Source organism: Hemicordylus capensis, chromosome 4, assembly GCF_027244095.1.
Source record: "Hemicordylus capensis ecotype Gifberg chromosome 4, rHemCap1.1.pri, whole genome shotgun sequence".
NCBI classification, from domain to species: domain Eukaryota; kingdom Metazoa; phylum Chordata; class Lepidosauria; order Squamata; family Cordylidae; genus Hemicordylus; species Hemicordylus capensis.
In genome coordinates, this window is record NC_069660.1 from 164935041 (window position 1) to 164952793 (window position 17753).

General features: G+C 48.8%; 1 protein-coding gene across 4 annotated transcripts in view; it reads left to right on the forward strand.

The window, feature by feature from the left end:
• The window catches only part of TMEM121 (transmembrane protein 121), a 102003-nt gene that overhangs the window by 26108 nt on the left and 58142 nt on the right, over window positions 1-17753 (forward strand). Inside the window, exon 1 of one of the 4 annotated variants that reach the window (XM_053250668.1) lies at window positions 7086-7132. The exons of 1 other annotated variant lie outside the window; for it this stretch is intronic. The gene's annotated coding sequence lies outside the window, so the exon portion shown is untranslated. Of the gene's footprint in view, window positions 1-7085; window positions 7133-16823; window positions 17347-17753 lie in introns of those variants that run through there. 2 more of the 4 variants (XM_053250669.1, XM_053250665.1) reach the window with 2 other exon arrangements.

Consider the following 17753-nt stretch of genomic DNA (forward strand, 5'->3'; position numbering starts at 1 on the left):
GGACCGAGTCCTATAGCGCTCGGGCGGGCGGCGGGGAGATGTCCTTCCGTCTGCCCGCCCCCTTCCCTGCCTTCTGCGAAGTGCAGGGAGCCTTCTGCGCGCACGTGCGCAGAAGACTCCCTGCACTCGAAGTGCGCACGTGCGCGCAAAAGGCTCCCTGCACTTCACAGAAGGCAGGGAAGGGGGCGGGCGGACGGAAGGACATCTCCCCGCCGCCCGCCTGAGCGCTATAGGACTCGGTCCGGGGCGAGATTTAAAGAGCTAAAATGGCTTGAGGGGGCTTCGGGGGTGGCAGGGAAGTATCCTGCCGCCCAGTTTTTGAAACAAGCAGGAGCCATGGGAGCCATAGGAGCGGGCGGCGAGCGATTCTGCAGCCGCATTTTTTTAGGTAATTATGGCGCCAAAGCTGCAAAGCGCAGGAGGGGTGAATAAAGCCCCCCCCACCCTGAATGGAACCCCCCACCCTAACCCTCCCGAACCAAAACCACCCCTTGTCCGGACCGGTTGGGAGGCCAGTAGAATGGCCTCCGAACAGGTCCATGCACACGACTAGTTTGCACCAGGAATATATATGCCGGTGTAGGGCACCATTTCTTCCTTTCTGCTGCATGTGTGGGTGAAGAGAGAGCTCCATTCATTGCCTGTTCCATCATCCTTTGCCCCTATTCTCCACCATTGACTCCACTTTCCCAGGGGAGCTGCCATTCTCCAGGATTTACGCCCTTGCTTAGCCTCACTGACCAGCCTGCTGTGTCTCCCAGACACCCATGGAATTGGCTAAGGGCTGCTTCCTTAGGAATTGTTGGTTGGAGTGTCTTTGGGGCAGATTTGGGGCAGAAAGGGGTCTGCTGGGGCAGAACAGTGGGTTGGGTGGAAGTGCCCCAAGGGGTGCTTGCCACAACCCAGACTCCCATGGAACTGGCCTAAGGGCTGATTTTTAAGTGTGTGTCTTTGCGGCAGATTTGGGGCAGAAAGAGGTCTGTTGGGGCAAAACAGTGGGTTGGGAGGAACTTTCCCAAGGGGTACCTGCCACCACCCAGATTTCAAAGGAATTGATCAAAGGGTTGTTTTTTGTGATTTGGGGAAGTTTGAGTGTCTTTAAGCCTTCCCCCCCCCAGGGAATAATGATGGTTTCAGCAGCCCCATAACTGCACTTGGGGGGCACTGGTGTGATGCTGAGCGAGTGGTGGTGTAGTGCACAGAGGGTGCCAAACCCCCTCCCCCCCAATTGTTAACCCATTGGGGTACTGGGCTTTGTTGTTTCTGAGGTGTTGAGTTTAGATTCTCTGGTAGCAAATGAGATTTTTAATGAAAAACCATGAATCTACTCTCATATGCTACCAGAGAATCTACTCTCAGAACACCTCTAGAACAACAAAACCTTCATGGGTTGGCAACCCATTTGGGTGGTTGGCACCCTATGTACATTATACCACCACTTGCTCTGGGTCACCCCAGTGCCCCTCAAGTGGAGTTATGGGACTGCAGAAACCTCCATTAGACCCTACAAGGAAATTCTGAAAGACACGTAACTTCATTAATCCTTTAAAAATCAGCCCTTTGCCAAATTCCTCTGAAAAAATTGTGGTAGCTTCCTTGCACCAACTGGGCACTACCACCAACCACACTCCACTCTGGGCCACCCCTCCCTTCCTATACTTTTTCGGAAACCTCTATACTTTTCCTGAAACCTCCATTATACCCTATGGCAGGCATCCCCACACTGCGGCCCTCCAGATGTTGCTGAACTACAACTCCCAGCATACCCAGCCACAAAAAATTGTGTCTAGGGATGCTGGGAGTCATAGTTCAGCAACATCTGGAGGGCCACAGTTTGGGGATTCCTGCCCTATGGGGAAATTCTGAAAGGCGCACAAACTTCAAAAATCCACCAAAAATCAGCTGTTTGCCCAATTCCTTTGAAATTTTTGTGGTAGCTTCCACTCATTGGGCACTATAACCCCCACCCACTGTTTTGGCCATGTGACCCATTTTTTAATCCAAATTAATTTGGATTTGGATTTGGAGTAATTCAGATACAAAACAAAACTGGAGTGATTTGGAAGGCTCAATTTCGAACAAAATACAAAATGGGGTTGATTCGTATTTGGTACAAATCGAAACAGAAAAAATACAAAACATGCAACCCTAGATCTTTTTGCAGCTCTTATATGTTCCTCAAGCTCTCTTTTTGCATCCCTTATTATCTCCTTGCGTTTCTTTTGCAAAGTTTATGTTCCTTTGTGTTCTTTTCATTTCGGCAGGACTTCTATTTTCTGAAGGAAGTCTTCTTTCCTTTTATAGCTTCCCTGACTCTACTTGTTAACTATGCTGGCGTCCTGAACTTGATGGTACCTTTCCTCCTTCTCATATACAATCCAACTGTGCTTCTAGTATTGTGATTTTAAATAAGTTCCACGCTTTCTGGAGTGATTAGACCTTCCTGACTTTCCCTTTCAGCTTCCTTTTTACCTGTCCCCTCATTTTTTAGAAGTTTCCTCTTCTGAAGTCCAACACATCTGGACTTCCTTGACAATTGGACTTCCTTGACAATTCTCCACTTGCATATATTGCTGAATTGGATCATACTATGGTCATTGCTACCCAATGGTTCTTCGACTGACATCTTGCACCAGGTACTGAGCACCACTCAGGGTTAAGTCCAAGGTTACCTTCTCTCTGGTTGGTTCCATGACCAACTATTCCATGACCAGTTAAGCTTTTCTATAAATTTGGTCTCTTTGTCATTACTTGAATGTGAATTTACCCAGTCTATGTGCGGGTAACTGAAGTCACTCATTATTGCAGCTCTGTCTCTCTTTGACACCTCCCTGATTTCCTTCTTCAACTCCCAGTCACTATCAGTATTTTGATCAGGTGGGTGATAGCACGTTCCTAGCAGCAAATTTCCTTTCAGGCTTTGCATTGTAACCTGCAGCGTTTCTGTGGAGGACTCCAGTCCTGTTGGGTTTTCTAGCTTGTTATATTCTATCCCTTCTTTAACATACAGTACTACCCCACCTATAATTCCCCTCTCGTTGTCCTTTCTACAAAGTTTAGATCCAGGAATTAGGGGTGTGCTTGGAACCAGTATGCCCGGTTTGGTTTGAGTCCAAATCAGACTTGAATGGAACCAGGTATGTTTGGTTTTGCCCCCCAAACAGACCCCCCCCCCCGTTTAGCTCAAATTCGAGCCGGTCTAGGGGTTCTAATGAAAATTTTTAATATATTTTTTTAGAAACTCACCACCTCTGGGAGGTGGTGCTGTGGGGAGGGGGTCTCAGGCGGTTCCCCCTTTCCCCACCAGCTTCCCCCAATCTCCAGTTGGCCTGGTTTGGTCCCTTGTGCTGGCAGTGGCCATTTGGGAGGCTGCATGTGTACTGGCCCGGTCACGCAAATGGCCAGTGTGCATGTGTGATAGTCTACAAAATGGCTGCTGCCAGCATGAAGAGGCTCAGAATGGGCGGAAAATGGACTAAAGGGGACCAAACTAGGCCGATTGGAGACCGGGGGGAGGCAGGAAGAGGGAGGCTGCCAACAGTCAGCTACTTCTTCATAATTCCATCACCTGCCATTGACACCTTTCCCACCTGCATCCTCTAGGACGGGGATTCTCAACATTGGGTCCCCAGATGTTATTGGACTTCAACTCCCATAATCCCCAGCCCCAGTGGCCTTTGGTTGGGGATTATGGGAGGTGAAGTCCAATAACATCTGAGGACCCAACGTTGAGAATCCCTGCTCTAGGAGGTAACACAGTTCTATCTCTGGCTCAGATCCTGATCCTTTCCTCCAAAGATCACTTGGGTCTGCTGGCTCCTCCTGCAGCAGACACTCACCCTGGCCGGTCTTCACTACCTCCCCACTCAAATCACAGACTTGATCCTCCACAGGCGCCTCCCCACTTCCTAGAAAATCCCCTGCCCCCCACTCCTCTGCAGAGTCCCCAGGCAGGGGCATGACAGTCCCCTTCTGATTTATCTGAAGCATTTCCCCCTTGAACTTTAAGGGATGGCATTTACCAAACCAGATACTGCCAAGCTCCTGTCAGCTGTCCCCCAGGCATCATTTAAAAAGCTGTTCTGTGATCTTTGTGATTTTAAGCACCAGCAGTCTGGTTCCATCTTGATTCAAGTGGAGCCCATCTCTTTTGTACAGGCTCGTCTTGTCCCAAAATGTATCCCAGTGCATAACAAACCTAAATTCCTATTCCTGGCACCACTGTCTCGTCCACACATTAAGACCCCACAGCTCCACCAGTTTTGCTGGCCCTGCACATGTAACACGTAGCATTTCTGAGAATGCTCCCGTGGGGGTCCTGAACTTAAGTGTGCTACCTAGCAGCCTAAATTTGGCTTCCAGGACCTCCCGAGTGCATTTCCCAACATCGTTGGTGCTGACATGTACCACGACAGCTGACTCCTCCCCTGCATTGCCGAACGGCCTATCTAGATGCTTTGTGACAACTGCAACCTTTGCACCAGGCGGGCAAGTCACCATGCGGTCTACACGCGGGTCACAGACCCATTTCTCTGTACCCCTAATGATTGAATTGCCCACTACTAGGAGGCCCACACACACCAGAGGAATATTCCCTGTGTGAGAGGATACGGGATCATCATCCACAGAAGGAGTGTTCCTCACAAGGACGTCCTCCTTCCCTGAGACCTTCATTCTCCATGATGGCAGAGAAGCCATCAGCCTGGGAGTGGGATGCCTCTATCACATTCCTGAAGGTCTCATACACGTAGCTCTCTGACCTTCTAAGATTAGCAACCTTGGCTTTGAGGGAATGAACTTGTTTCCTGAGAGCCAGGAGTGACTTGCACCAAGCACCCACCCACAGGTTCTGTCCATCGAGTAGAAAGTCATACATGCAACACTCTGTGCAATACACTGGGAAGTTCCCCCTCCCCTGCTCATTTTATACCTTCATGACTGGTTTTGTTGGCTATTTATAGTATTTGGAGATTGTTTATTTGGAATTTAGTTCTTAGCTATAGTTGTCAGCTATTCAACGGTTTAAACTTTCTTTCCCAAGAATTTGAAAGAGGGAGTAGTACTGACCTTCTCTTACCACTGGGATCAAGGGGGGCTCCTTTCAAACTCTCCTGCACACTTCCTGGCTAAATTATACACAAAACTCCTAAGATACCTGTTTGCTAATTCCTGTTTGCTAAGTTCTCGTCACTAATTTCCGTGGTCACCTCCTCTTATATAGAGAGTAGGCTTCAAACCGAGGCAAACAGGCTCAACAGGAATATGGCCCCTCCCACCAGGTGTGACTCACCTCAGCCCTAGCTTGGTCCTCCCACTGTCTCCGGGCAAAAGAGAAACTGAAACTGAAAGCTATACAGCCACAAAACAAGCCCTGGCAAAAAAACCAAAAAAACAGGCACTTCTCCTCTAAAGAGATATTATAGATGTCACTCAAGTACAAATTACACAGGAGAGCTGGTACTGGATCCCATGACATTGTTCTTGTTTTCAAAATGGCCTCAGGAGGGCTTTAATCTGGAGCATGGCCATGACATGGGGGAGGAGGGGTTAACCTTTCACCTTAACGTTTCACAAATTCCTCAATGAAAAATACTCCCAGTTCCAAAGCTACTGCTATTAGAGAATGGAAAAGATGCATGCACATTAGGGAACTGGAACGTGTTGGGAGTGTTAACATTTCCTTATGGCTCTGGTCTCAGCAGGGGCTTCCCATGACTTCCCATTTCTTTTTCTTTAGAAAAACTAAAATACACCAGGAGATTCAGTCTTGGATCTCCTGTTTGGGGTGGACCAAGGTATTGCAATGCCCGAGGTGAGGCACCAAATGTTGCTTTGTGCCATGACCATGTGGGGGGGAAGGCGCTTTCAAAACCAACTCTTGCAAACTTTGAAAGACGTATGGGTGGGCAGGGAGAAGGGAAGGTTGGGAATAATGGAAGCAGCATCACAGCTTCAATTGCACAGTGCTTAGTAGGTATGGAGCAACCCACCTCTGCAGCAGCACTGTTTTGGAGAGCCTCCGCTATTATTTATTTATATATTTAACTTATTTTTATGCCACCCAAAACTTATGTCTCTGGGTGTTTTACAACACAATAAAGACAGGAAAAGTATAACATTAGTTAAAACAAAATCAAAAAGTTTAAAACATTACAACAACTTAAAACTTTTAAAAAAATATTTTAAAACAGCATTAAAACCATTAAAACAATATTAATTAAAAGCCTGGGTGAACAGATGCATCTGTAAAGACTTTTTTAAAACTGTCAGAGATGGGGAGGCTCTTATTTCACTAGGGAGTACATTCTAAAGCCTTGTGGAGGCAGCAGAGAAAGCCCGTCCCTAAGTAGCCACCAGACGAGCCAGTGGCAACTGCAGACGGACCTCTCCTGATGATCTCAATGGGCAGTGGGGTTCATGACAAAGAAAATGTTCTTTTAAATACCCAGGGCCCAAGCTGTTTAGGACCTTATAGGTTATAACCAACACCTTGCATTTTGCATGAAAACATATCAGCAGCCAGTGTAGCTCCTTCAATATGGGAGTAATATGGTCTCTCCAAGATGACCCAGAGACCAACCTAGCTGCCACATTTTGGACCAACTGTAGTTTCTGGACTACATACAAGAGCAGCCCCACATAGAGTGTATTGCAGTAATCCAGTCTGGAAGTTACCAGCAGATGTACCACTGTTCTGAGGTCATTTACTTCAAGAAACAGATGCAGCTGGCATATCAGCCAAAGCTAATAGAAGCTGTTCCTTCCTAGAAGGTGTGACCCCATCCAGAACAGGCAGATCAAAATTGTCTCTCGAGTTTCGACCCCACACAATGAGTACCTCCATCTTATCTGGATTCAGTCTCAGTTTATTATCCCTCATCCAGTCCATCACCGACTCCAGGCAGGCATTTAAGGAGGTTATTCCCTTTCCTGATGATGCTTACATGGAGAAATAGATTTATGTGTCAACAGCATACTGATAGTACCCTGCACCAAATCTCCTGATGATCTCTCTCAGCAGTTTCATGCAGATGTTAAACAACATCAGAGACAATATCGAGCCCTGAGGCACACCATACAAAAGTGAAGAAGAGCAGTCTCCAGGGAACACCATCTGGAACCTGCCCAAAAGGTAGGAGCGGAACCATTGCAAAGCAGTGCCTCCAATTCCCAACCCCCTCAGACATTCCAGAAGGATTCTATGATCAATAATATCAAAAAACGCCAAGAGGTCCAAAAGGACCAACAGAGTCACACTTCCTCTGTCAGTTCCCAATTGGAGATCATCCATCAGGCCGACCAGAGGCGTATCTAGGGAAAATAGCGCCTAGGGCAAACACTGAAATTGCGCCCCCTGTCCAAGCATCTGACACCCATCTTTCAGATAACTTTACCATAATATCAGCTGAAAAATACAAGTCAGGCTCGTTAATCTTTTAATATTTCAAAAACTATTTTAGCAATGAACTTAGCCAGATCAAAAAATGCTGGAAAACTACAAATTTCAGTATGCTGGGGTTCATGAAATACACAAATACTATGTGGAGGTGTACTTGGAAAACTAAACAGAAGTGCCTGTCTAATTCTCTACTATGTATTTTAGCATCACCATTAAATAAGTTTTAAAAATCAATGGAGAATTGACTTTTCCCAGATACTCTGTAAATAATTAAAGGATATGCAGAGTAAACTGTGTCACTGCTTGGAATATATTCTAGTCTTTCAGAAAGACAGTTAAAATGAGAGAAAGAGAGCAAGAAACTCCCAGTGGGCCTTAATACTAAGGATTTCACACTGATTCAAAGACAAACTCACCATTAATAGCCATATTAGCAAAACATCACATTTAACTCACTTATCACAAGAAGCAAAGTAAGAGCAAATGAATACAATCCTACTCATAAGCATCAGCTCAGTATTCACAAGCCCTGATTCTCTGTACATAGTGCCAATCTGAATATGTGTACAGTGACTTATATCATATATTATTATTTTTTTTACCTGTAGCTCCTTCGGGGGGCTTCCTAAAGGCTGGGGGGTTTGCAAAGGTTCCTCCTCCCCCAACTAGCCTCTAGGGCCTCACAGGGACCATTTGAGCATGTGCAGTGGCCATTTTTAAAAATCTTTTTTTAAAAAATGGCCACTGAAAACAAAATGGCCACCGCGCATGCTCAAATGGCCTCTGCAAGGCCTGGCATGACCTAGGGCCTCACAGAGGCCATTTGAGCATGCACGGTGGCCATTTTGTTTTTGGCAGCCATTTTTTTAAAAAAAATTAATTTTACAAAATGGCGCCCCCCTTCAAGTGGCGCCCAGGGCATGTGCCCTGCCTGCCCTACCCATAGATACGCCCCTGAGGCTGACTAAGGCAGTCTCCACGCCATAGCCAGCCCAAAAGCCAGTTTGAAATAAGTCAAGATAATTAGTTTTCTCAAAGACTGTCTGGAGCTGAGAAGCCACCACCCTCTCAATTACCTTGCCCAGCCATGGAAGTTTGGAGACAGGCTTGTAGTTGCTCAGCTCTGAGGGATGCAAGGTAGGCTTCTTCAGAAGCGGTCTAATAATTGCTTCCCTAAGAGCAGGAGGCATCCTGCCTTCCCTCAGAGATGCATTTATAATCTCTACCAGGCCTTCTACAACAACTCCGCTGCCAGATAATATAAGCCATGTTGGGCAAGGGTCAAGAGAACAGGTGGTAGGCCACACCATTCCAATCAGCTTGTCCACATCCTCAGGGGTGACAAAACTGGAACTGATCCAACCTAACCACACAAGATGATTTGCTGGACACCTCCACCTCAGACACTGAAGTAATTGTGGAGATGGAGTCTAAGTTGGCCTGAAAATGAGAGATTTTCGCCACAAAGAATTCGTTAAACACATCACAGCGGGTAATCAATGGTTCCAGATTCTGATTCAAGGGAGGAGGGGCACATACTAGCCCTCTCACAACCCTGAACAACTCCGCCAGATGTGAACTTGTGGATGTAATACAGGCAGAAAAGAATTGCTTCTTTGCCTGAGCATAGGTCTTCAAATGAGCAATCTACTGGATTCAAGCCGAGTCTTTCTCTGTTTGAGCTCCTGTCATCTGCTTCACTGCTTAAGCCCCCATAGTTCTTCCATATACCAAGGGGCCAGTTTTGAAGTGGGTCGGAGAGGACTCTTAGGAGGAATCATGTCTACTGCTGCAGTGAGTTTGCTTTTCCAGTTCTCCACCAGGACTTCAACAGGATCACTGGCAGAGCCAACACTAAATCCCTCCAAGGCTTCTTGAAATCCTATTGGATCCAATAACCTTCTCGGGTGGACCATCCTAATAGGTCCTTCACCCCTGAGAAGGTGGGAAGTGATTGTGAGTCCAACCTTAACCAGATTGTGGTCTGTCCATGACAATGCGGAAATCACAAGATTCCCCATGCACAGAACACCACCCTGATCAGAGTGAGAGACCAAATCAAGCATGTGACCAGCAATGTGTGTTGGTCCCGAGACCACTTGGGATAGGCCCATAGTCATCATGGCCGCTATGAACTCCTGAGCTGCCCTGGACAAATTGGTCCCAATATGAACATTGAAGTCCCCCAGCACCACAAGCCTGGGTGACTCCAACACCAAGCCCGATACCAAGTCCATCAGCTCAATTAGGGACTCTGTTGAACAGCAGGGCAATCGGAACACCAACAGAAGTCCCAGTCTATCCCTATCACTGGTCCCCAAAGTTAAGTACACACATTCAATATGGTCTGACACCTCAACAGGGATCCACGCAGGTCTCTATAATACATACCAAGTTGGCGCCTTCATCCAGAATCAAATCATGGATGCTTTCTGATTTGTTCTGGACCCACCTGGTATTACAAAGGAGGAAGGTGAGGTTTCAAGGTTAGTTGGCACTGCTCCCCAAGGTCAAAGTGCTGGGAGGACAGCCGGAAGGGGAAACAGCTATTAAGTTTCCAAGTTCCCTTTCCCTGTAATGGCCCACTGAGCTGCCAACGTTACTACTTCTGTTCCCCACCAGTACCGGAATTGCCACCCCATGATCAGTGGATACACTCCCTGTCTCCCCATCTCCAGATAAGCCCAGACACATTTATAAACAGAATTAAAACAAAACAAAATCACCCAGGCCTAATTAAAACAGAAGCCACATTAAATACCCACCCACATGTGAATTCTTAGGTCAGGAAACCTGGCCCTCGCCCTCACTGTCCCTCAAAGGGGCGACTCCCTTTGGTGTCACCCCTTTGGTGGTGACCCCACCGGTGGCAGGTCTGCTGCCACAAGCAGCATCCCTTTATAGGTCCAGAGATGACCACCCTGGTCAGATGGAAATCAGGGACTGCTGAGTCACTCCTGGGCCCCGATCCTGCAGAGCAGCCACTGCCAGAGGCCACAATCCCACAGGTCAGGCAGGGGGCTGGCAGATGGTCTCACCCTCTCCCTCTTCTGCAGGCAGGTATTCAACAGCAGCAACAGCAACAGCAGCCAGCCAACAGCAGTCTCTCACCCTGGGGGCTGTCTGGGAAGCAGGTGGTCTCTCCCTGTGCTGTAGGGCTCCCAGCAGATAATGTGAGCCAGTTGTATTTTGTGACACAACCAGGCCAACTGATATTACTTGAATCAAGTGGCAGTTTTTCTCATCCTCAACTCTGAGAGAGCATATCCTGACCTTACAGCTGAGTTCAAGAATCTGAATGCCCCCCTACATTGTGCACAGCACATTTTCATTGTATCTCTCCTGCCTCTTATACAGTATACTTCAGACAAGGACTCCTAAGGATTGCCTTTTCAACTTATTCAGAAGTCCACATTTCATTTCTTTTGGCAAAATTCACTTACAGTCATGCTACATGTCACATCAGGAGAATTCAAAATCCATATGGATATTGCTGTATTGTGAATGGCCTCCCACTATGTCTTTTGCCCTAAAGCAATGCCTGGTCAGTGTCCATGGATCTGACCAAGGAATGCCAATATCCCTTAATGGCCAAAGAAGATCACTTCATGTCTCTGACCTGTGGGGTTAATGGCTCTGAGTCTGAGCAAAGCCATGAAGGGTCTGGTGAAGTCCAGATTTAGAGTCCAACAAGGGAGGGGCTGACAGAGAGTATAAGATGACCTCATCCGCCCAGCCTGTATGTGTCTGCGACTGGTCAGTGGGGAAAAAGCCAGGCAGCTTCTAGGGGAGAGGCTGGAATGCTTACGTGAGGAGAACACTGGAACACTTTGGGTGCAAGGGTCTGTTCTCTGGGAATGGATGTAACCTGTTGCTGACTTATGGAACTGCCCTTCCAACTCGCATATTTGTAAGTAAACAAATAATTACAAATACATCATAGGACTCTAGTGACTTCTTATTCAAAGGAAGCCAGAATCCAAAAAGCACTGCATTCCTTCTCGCCACTCAGAGAAGGTGGGTTGAGAAGTATAACAATATTATAGAATATTGTTCAATATTATAGAATATAACAATATTATATGGGTATAACAATATTCTAGGAAAGCTCCATGAGCAGGACATTAGACAATGCTAACATCATTTTTCCTGAATATTCCAATAGCACTCAGAACAAAAATTTCCATTAGACCCAGACCTGATCCACGCTCCTTATATTGCAAATATAGCAGTTTTCCAGACTGACAGGTTCTTAGAAACTGCTCAAATGCCAGGTGAAGATGAATGAGCTCTGCTCAGGGTATTCTTAGGGAGCAAGCAAATCTCACCAGAAAAGAAACGAGAGGCTCCAGCAGTGATACAGAATTAGAGCTGAAATAGACTGCCAAGAATTTGAATATCAGATTCTAGTTTCACAGCATTAGCTCAGCCATGATGCACATCTCACAGCTTATGACTCTAATAAAAAGCTAATCAAGGAGTATAATAAGGAATGGGAATATGTGCATGTATTAAGAACAGCACTTCTGTCATGGGGAAAAATCACATTTCAAAGGCATGTCCAGGGTTCTCACAAGGACTGCTTTAAGGAGGCAGGAAGCACTACATGAATAAAATTCAGTCAAAGAGAGATATGCCTTCTGCTTCTTCAGCAGTAGACCCTTGAGCTATGATCAAGAGACCAGCCTTGTTGAAGCGGGTACAAGTGCATCACCATGGAGACAAAAATGTATCCACAATGCTTTGGGGCTTGTAGACTGAGGCCTTCACTGAGGAAAGCTGTGACTCCTCTCCACTTCATACTGAAGTTGAGGGATTACACAATGGAATTAACCCTCCGCATGTACAAAGCATACCAACAAAGATTCCTCCTCAAAGCACACTAGGGAGAAGGCTAGGCGAGAACTCCTCTCTCACATTTAGTTTTCTGTTTGTAGCTATGTTTTTTGTATTTAGTCACGTGAGCCCACACCTGCATCCTCCAGTAGTAAAGCCCAGTTCTACCTCTTCAGTGAGACTGAGGCTCAAAATATACTCACAACCTAGTCTTTAAAGGCTGGTTAGGAGGGAAACCAGGGTGGAGAGAACCTTGCATGAGGCAGGGTGAGGCAGTTGCCTCAGTCAGTGGATTACTGGGGCAGCAAGGTGCCCCTCACTTTTGCCATCAGAGCAGCTCTTTGGGAACACTTTGACTCCTGCAAACTCTGCAAGGAGGGCCTCTCCTCACACTCCTTGCACAAGAGGCGTGTTTAGGCATGAGCCATGGGGCAGGGACTTCCTGCCTCCTAGGGGGGCCTCAAATGCTCTGGGACGCCTCCCCAGAGCCCCAATGCCCCACCACTGCTGCCCGGCCCCCACTGCATGCCGCCACGATTTCCCCCTCTTCACTGGCAGAGCAGAGCAGGTGGGCCTCCTTGGCCTGCACAGACTGGCCTCCTCAGCCTACGCGTGTGCACTGTTGGAGTATGGAGTGTCATATCCTGTGTGCATCCCACTCTGCTCTCCCCTGCCAATGAAGAGGGGGAAATAGTGCCAGTGCACAGCAGGGGCTGGGTAGGTATTTAAAATAAATTAAGGGGGGGCTTGAAGCGGGGTGGCCCTTGCAGGGGGCAGGGGGAGCCTCCGAAGCCCTTCAGCCTCAGGTCTGGGTGCCCAAAATACCTAGGCACACCCCCCCCCCCGCTTGCAAGATACACAAGGTGAGAGGAGGAGGGTGCTGGCAACCTTCCCTTCTCCCTGCTCCCTCAGCTTGTGGGGGTTGGTTTTGAAAGGGGCCTGGCCTCCACCAGGGGTCTGGGGCAAGGCAGCATTTTGCACACCACCTCCAGGCAATTGGACATCCAGTGTCAGCAGTAGCCATACTCTCTGACTGACTCTCTCTCTCTCTCTCTCTCTTACGTTACAATAGAGAGCATGCCAGCAAGTTAGAGAGACCAGCTGCTGCTGGATGCCCAATTGCATTGGACATCCAGCAACAGCTGCAGTTGGTCTCTCTAGCTCAGGGCTGCTCAACTTCAGCCCTCCTGCAGATGTTGGCCTACAACTCCCACAATTCCTGGCTATTGGCCATTCTGACTAGGGATTATGGGAGTTATAGACCAAAAACGGATGCGGAGGCAAAGTTGAGCAGGCATGCTCTTCCTCTCCCTCCCTCTCTCCTTCTCTCCCCAGCAACAAACTTCTGTGCCTTGTCTCCTCATGAAATGTAGGAGACAAGTGTACAGGTTTGCTGGAGTGGAGAAAGAGAGGGAGCAATCAGCCAGCACGAAATGTTGCCAGCTGGGGCTTTGCATGTGGAGTGAAGGGAAGAGCAGCAGCGACTCAGCACTGGGCTTCTGGCCCAGATGCGTTCCATTGGGCCTCTGGGAGTGTGGCTAGTGTGGCAGGAGTGTCCCTGCCAGGCCAGCATCACTGCCAGGCCCACTTAGGGGGTGGGGTGACAATCTGAAAGTCTCCTGGGGGGGTGGCAAGAAGCAGGAGCCGCTGCTGACTGGTCATCTCCTAGCATGCCTCTGTGGTAGAAACTGGAGTCCTCCACTGGTACCTGTGTAGTTGGGAAACAACTGGGAAATGAGTCAGCAGCAGAGGCTTGTTTTAAATTTCACATGAATGAGGTTAGAGAAAAATGGGGGGGGTTGTTTCGTTTAGGAGTATTTGGGGGCAAACTGAGGGGAGTGAAAAGGAAATGAATTTGGGGGATCTGAGAAGGAACTGATTTTAGGAGGGAAATGAAATTTTTGTGGGGAAAATTAATTTAAAAGGAATTTTTTGGTTGGTTTTTATTGTTGGGGCTCAGACCCTAATTCTACTTTCTTCTGTTTGCTGCTTTGGATAAGTCACTTCTCTCTATCTAATCCAGCATTCCCTCCCCCCACCCCACCCCCCATTGCTAGCCAGCCAATTATGTCTAGTAAGTTCAGAAGCAATGAAGGAAGAAAGTGATCGCCTTCTGCTGTTATTTGTCCTTAGCATTTAGTATTCAGAGATATACTTTCTTTGAACATGGAGGTTCCATCTGTTTCTCGTGGTGACAGGAGGGGCTTCCATGTGTGGAGCTTGAGGAAGCAGATAGGAGAATGTGGGGGCAGTGGAGCTGGGGAAAGCTGTAGTGGGAATTTCTTATTTACTTACTTACTTACTTACTTACTTACTTACTTATTTAATATGTGTATATACCAGGGCAGTGTACAATAAAATAAAATGACAAAGGAAATGGAATAAAACACCATAAATGAATAAACAGTAATAATGCATCAGAACAACATCAGCAAAACATCAGCAAAACATCAAATAAGGCAGCAATAATTTAAAAACACGGAAGTCTTATGATACCCAATCAATCTGAAAACAGTTCAAAAGACTGAGTGGCTTTTCATGACTAATGACAAGTCCCAGGGAGTGCACACTCCCAACAGGTGCGCCATTGAAACCTGTCACAGTTGGGTTCCTGAGCCAGACTGCCAACATTTGTCCACCATTTGCCTCACATTTGTAATCTACATTTGAAATTTTGTGTAGAATGTCAGGCAAATGTTGACAGTCCAGCTTGGGAGCTGGACTTTGGCAGATTTGGGCAACACACCCTCCTGGAATCTGGGCAGAAGGTGGATTGTGTGAAGTCACCCATTGGGCACAATACAGATTAAGTTCGTCATGACTAGATACCACTGAAATTAATTGGGCTTAAGTTAGTCATGACTAACTTGTCTTGTTGAGTTCAATGGTGGAGGCCTGTTGAGGAAAGCTCGCCATATTTCAAATCCTCCTCAGGAAAGGAAGGAAGGAGGAAGGAAGGAAGCCCGGCCCAGCCAGCCTCCGTAGGGACCCCACTGCCGCGGATCAGATCGCCTCCCCCAAAGCACATCAGGAGAATCCGCCCAGCCCGTAGCTTGGAAGCAGCATCCTCAGGGAGGGAAGCGCTTCTGCCTATCAGATTCGCTGTGGCGGTGGCTCGGCAGCGGGGGCTGGGGGCTTCTGCAAGGCGGGAGCCTCCGCCCCCTCCCCGCTGCTCCCGTCATCAGAAGCTGTGATCCTCGTCCTCTCGCCCCTCGCGCGCACCCGCCACTTCCTTCCTTCTCCCCCCGCATCCCATTCCCAAATCCCAGCAGCCCCTCCCGCGGAAGCAGCAGCAGCAGCAGCAGGAGCTGCTGCAAGCTTTGCGTGCCTCCTGCTTGACCGCCCCGATGCCTGCGTGAACGTGGAGCGGAGGAATCCACGACTGCGGCGGGCATCCCCGGGTGGCACTGGCCGCCCTTCCCGAGCAAGGAGCGAAGCAGTGTGCGCGGCTGAAGAGAATCGGGCAGCTCCCACGGATCATGCTTGAGTTCAATGGTGCTTAGTCTGGATCCTGCCTATTAAACATAAAGAGGACTAGGAAAACAGAAGGGTCTTAACATGGTGCTTAAACCATAACAGGGAGGGTGCCAGGAAATTCTCCTTAGGGAAGGAGTTCCACAGAAGGAGGGCAAAGCCAAAACAAGGCCCTTCCTAGCACCAGCCTCAGTTCTGAAGGCAGAGGCACCAAAAGAAAGCATCAACAGAAAGCGGGGGCACAAGACTTGAAGTACCCCCACTCTTTAAACGCATCAACTCTATCCCACAGTATTTATTAGCTTGTGGATCACCAAAGTTGATGGATCACCAGAGTTCATTAGTTTGTGGTTCACCAAAGCACTGTATGGGCATGCAAGTGGTCGGCCAAGTATTTTTGTGTCCACCTTCCACCATGCATGTGGCTAGTAAGAAAGACCTCTGTATGGCTATTGTGAGCTTTCCTTCTGTCCCTTAAGCAGTGTGCTGAAAAACTGCACAGTAGTAAATGCAATCTGGACAGGGAAAAGAGTGGAGCAGAGTGACGGTAAGCTCCTCCTATCTGCTTCCAGAAGCTCCATCCATGAAAAGCCCTCCTCTTAGCTACATAGAACTTCCATGTTCAAAGGTAGTATACCTTTGATAATCAGATGCTGAGGACAAACAACAGCACAAGGCCATCACCTTGCTGCTTCTGACTGCCCAGTCTCCCTCATTCTCTCAACATGCTTGTTCTTTGTATTTGAATATTTGAGCCGGATGAAGCTGAACTATAATTCCTGCAGCACCGACCAGATTGGACTTGCAGACTCTGAGCCCACTTTGGCTCTGCCTCTGGTTCTTCTTCTCTCCTTCCCAGTCAGATCATGAAAACCTTGGGGTCCCCCTGATGGGAAGATTGTCACGCTACTGTTGAGGAAAGCTCGCCATATTTCAAACCCTCCTCAGGAAAGGAAGGAAGGAGGAAGGAAGGAAGGAAGCCCGGCCCAGCCAGCCTCCGTAGGGACCCCACTGCCGCGGATCGGATCGCCTCCCGCAAAGCACATCAGGAGAATCCGCCCAGCCCGTAGCTTGGAAGCAGCATCCTCAGGGAGGGAAGCGCTTCTGCCTATCAGATTCGCTGTGGCGGTGGCTCGGCAGCGGGGGCTGGGGGCTTCTGCAAGGCGGGAGCCTCCGCCCCCTCCCCGCTGCTCCCGTCATCAGAAGCTGTGATCCTCGTCCTCTCGCCCCTCGCGCGCACCCGCCGCTTCCTTCCTTCTCCCCCCGTATCCCATTCCCAAATCCCAGCAGCCCCTCCCGCGGAAGCAGCAGCAGCAGGAGCTGCTGCAAGCTTTGCGTGCCTCCTGCTTGACCGCCCCGATGCCTGCGTGAACGTGGAGCGGAGGAATCCACGACTGCGGCGGGCATCCCCGGGTGGCACTGGCCGCCCTTCCCGAGCAAGGAGCGAAGCAGCGTGCGCGGCCGAAGAGAATCGGGCAGCTCCCACGGACCATGCTTGTGGCCGGGGAGGGAGGAGGGGGCGAGGATGTGTTCCCCCTCCCTTTCCCGTCTCCCTCGGATTTAAGCCTGCAGCAGCCCTAAGGTCGAAGCGGCTGAGGCGGCGGCGGCAGGAAATTCAGCACCGGGACAGCTCCCAGGTAGGGGTCCGACCTCTCCAGCCTTGGCGTGGGGGGGCGGGGGAGAAGGAAGACGGTGAAGAGACGGAAATAGGAGAGGCCTCCACTTCGAGTGCCCTCTCCCTGCCCCACGCCTCGAGGGAGGGTCCAGTGGAACTGCAAAGGCCTAGCGAGTCAAAATTCCCCGGGGGGGGAGGTTTTTGGGGACCAGGGCACAGTCTTATAAGCGGGGTTTCAGTGCCATGGGGATTCAGACTTGGAAGAGATGAAGTAGTGCCTTAGAGAATGTGCGAAGGGGTTCCTCCTCGCCTCTGAGTAGCCATAACCAACCCACTCTTAAATGGGAAGGAGGTTTCCAGGGAATAGGGCAGCCCAGGCTTGTTTCAGAAATTTAGCAGTACCTAGAACAAGTGGTTGGACTCGTTATT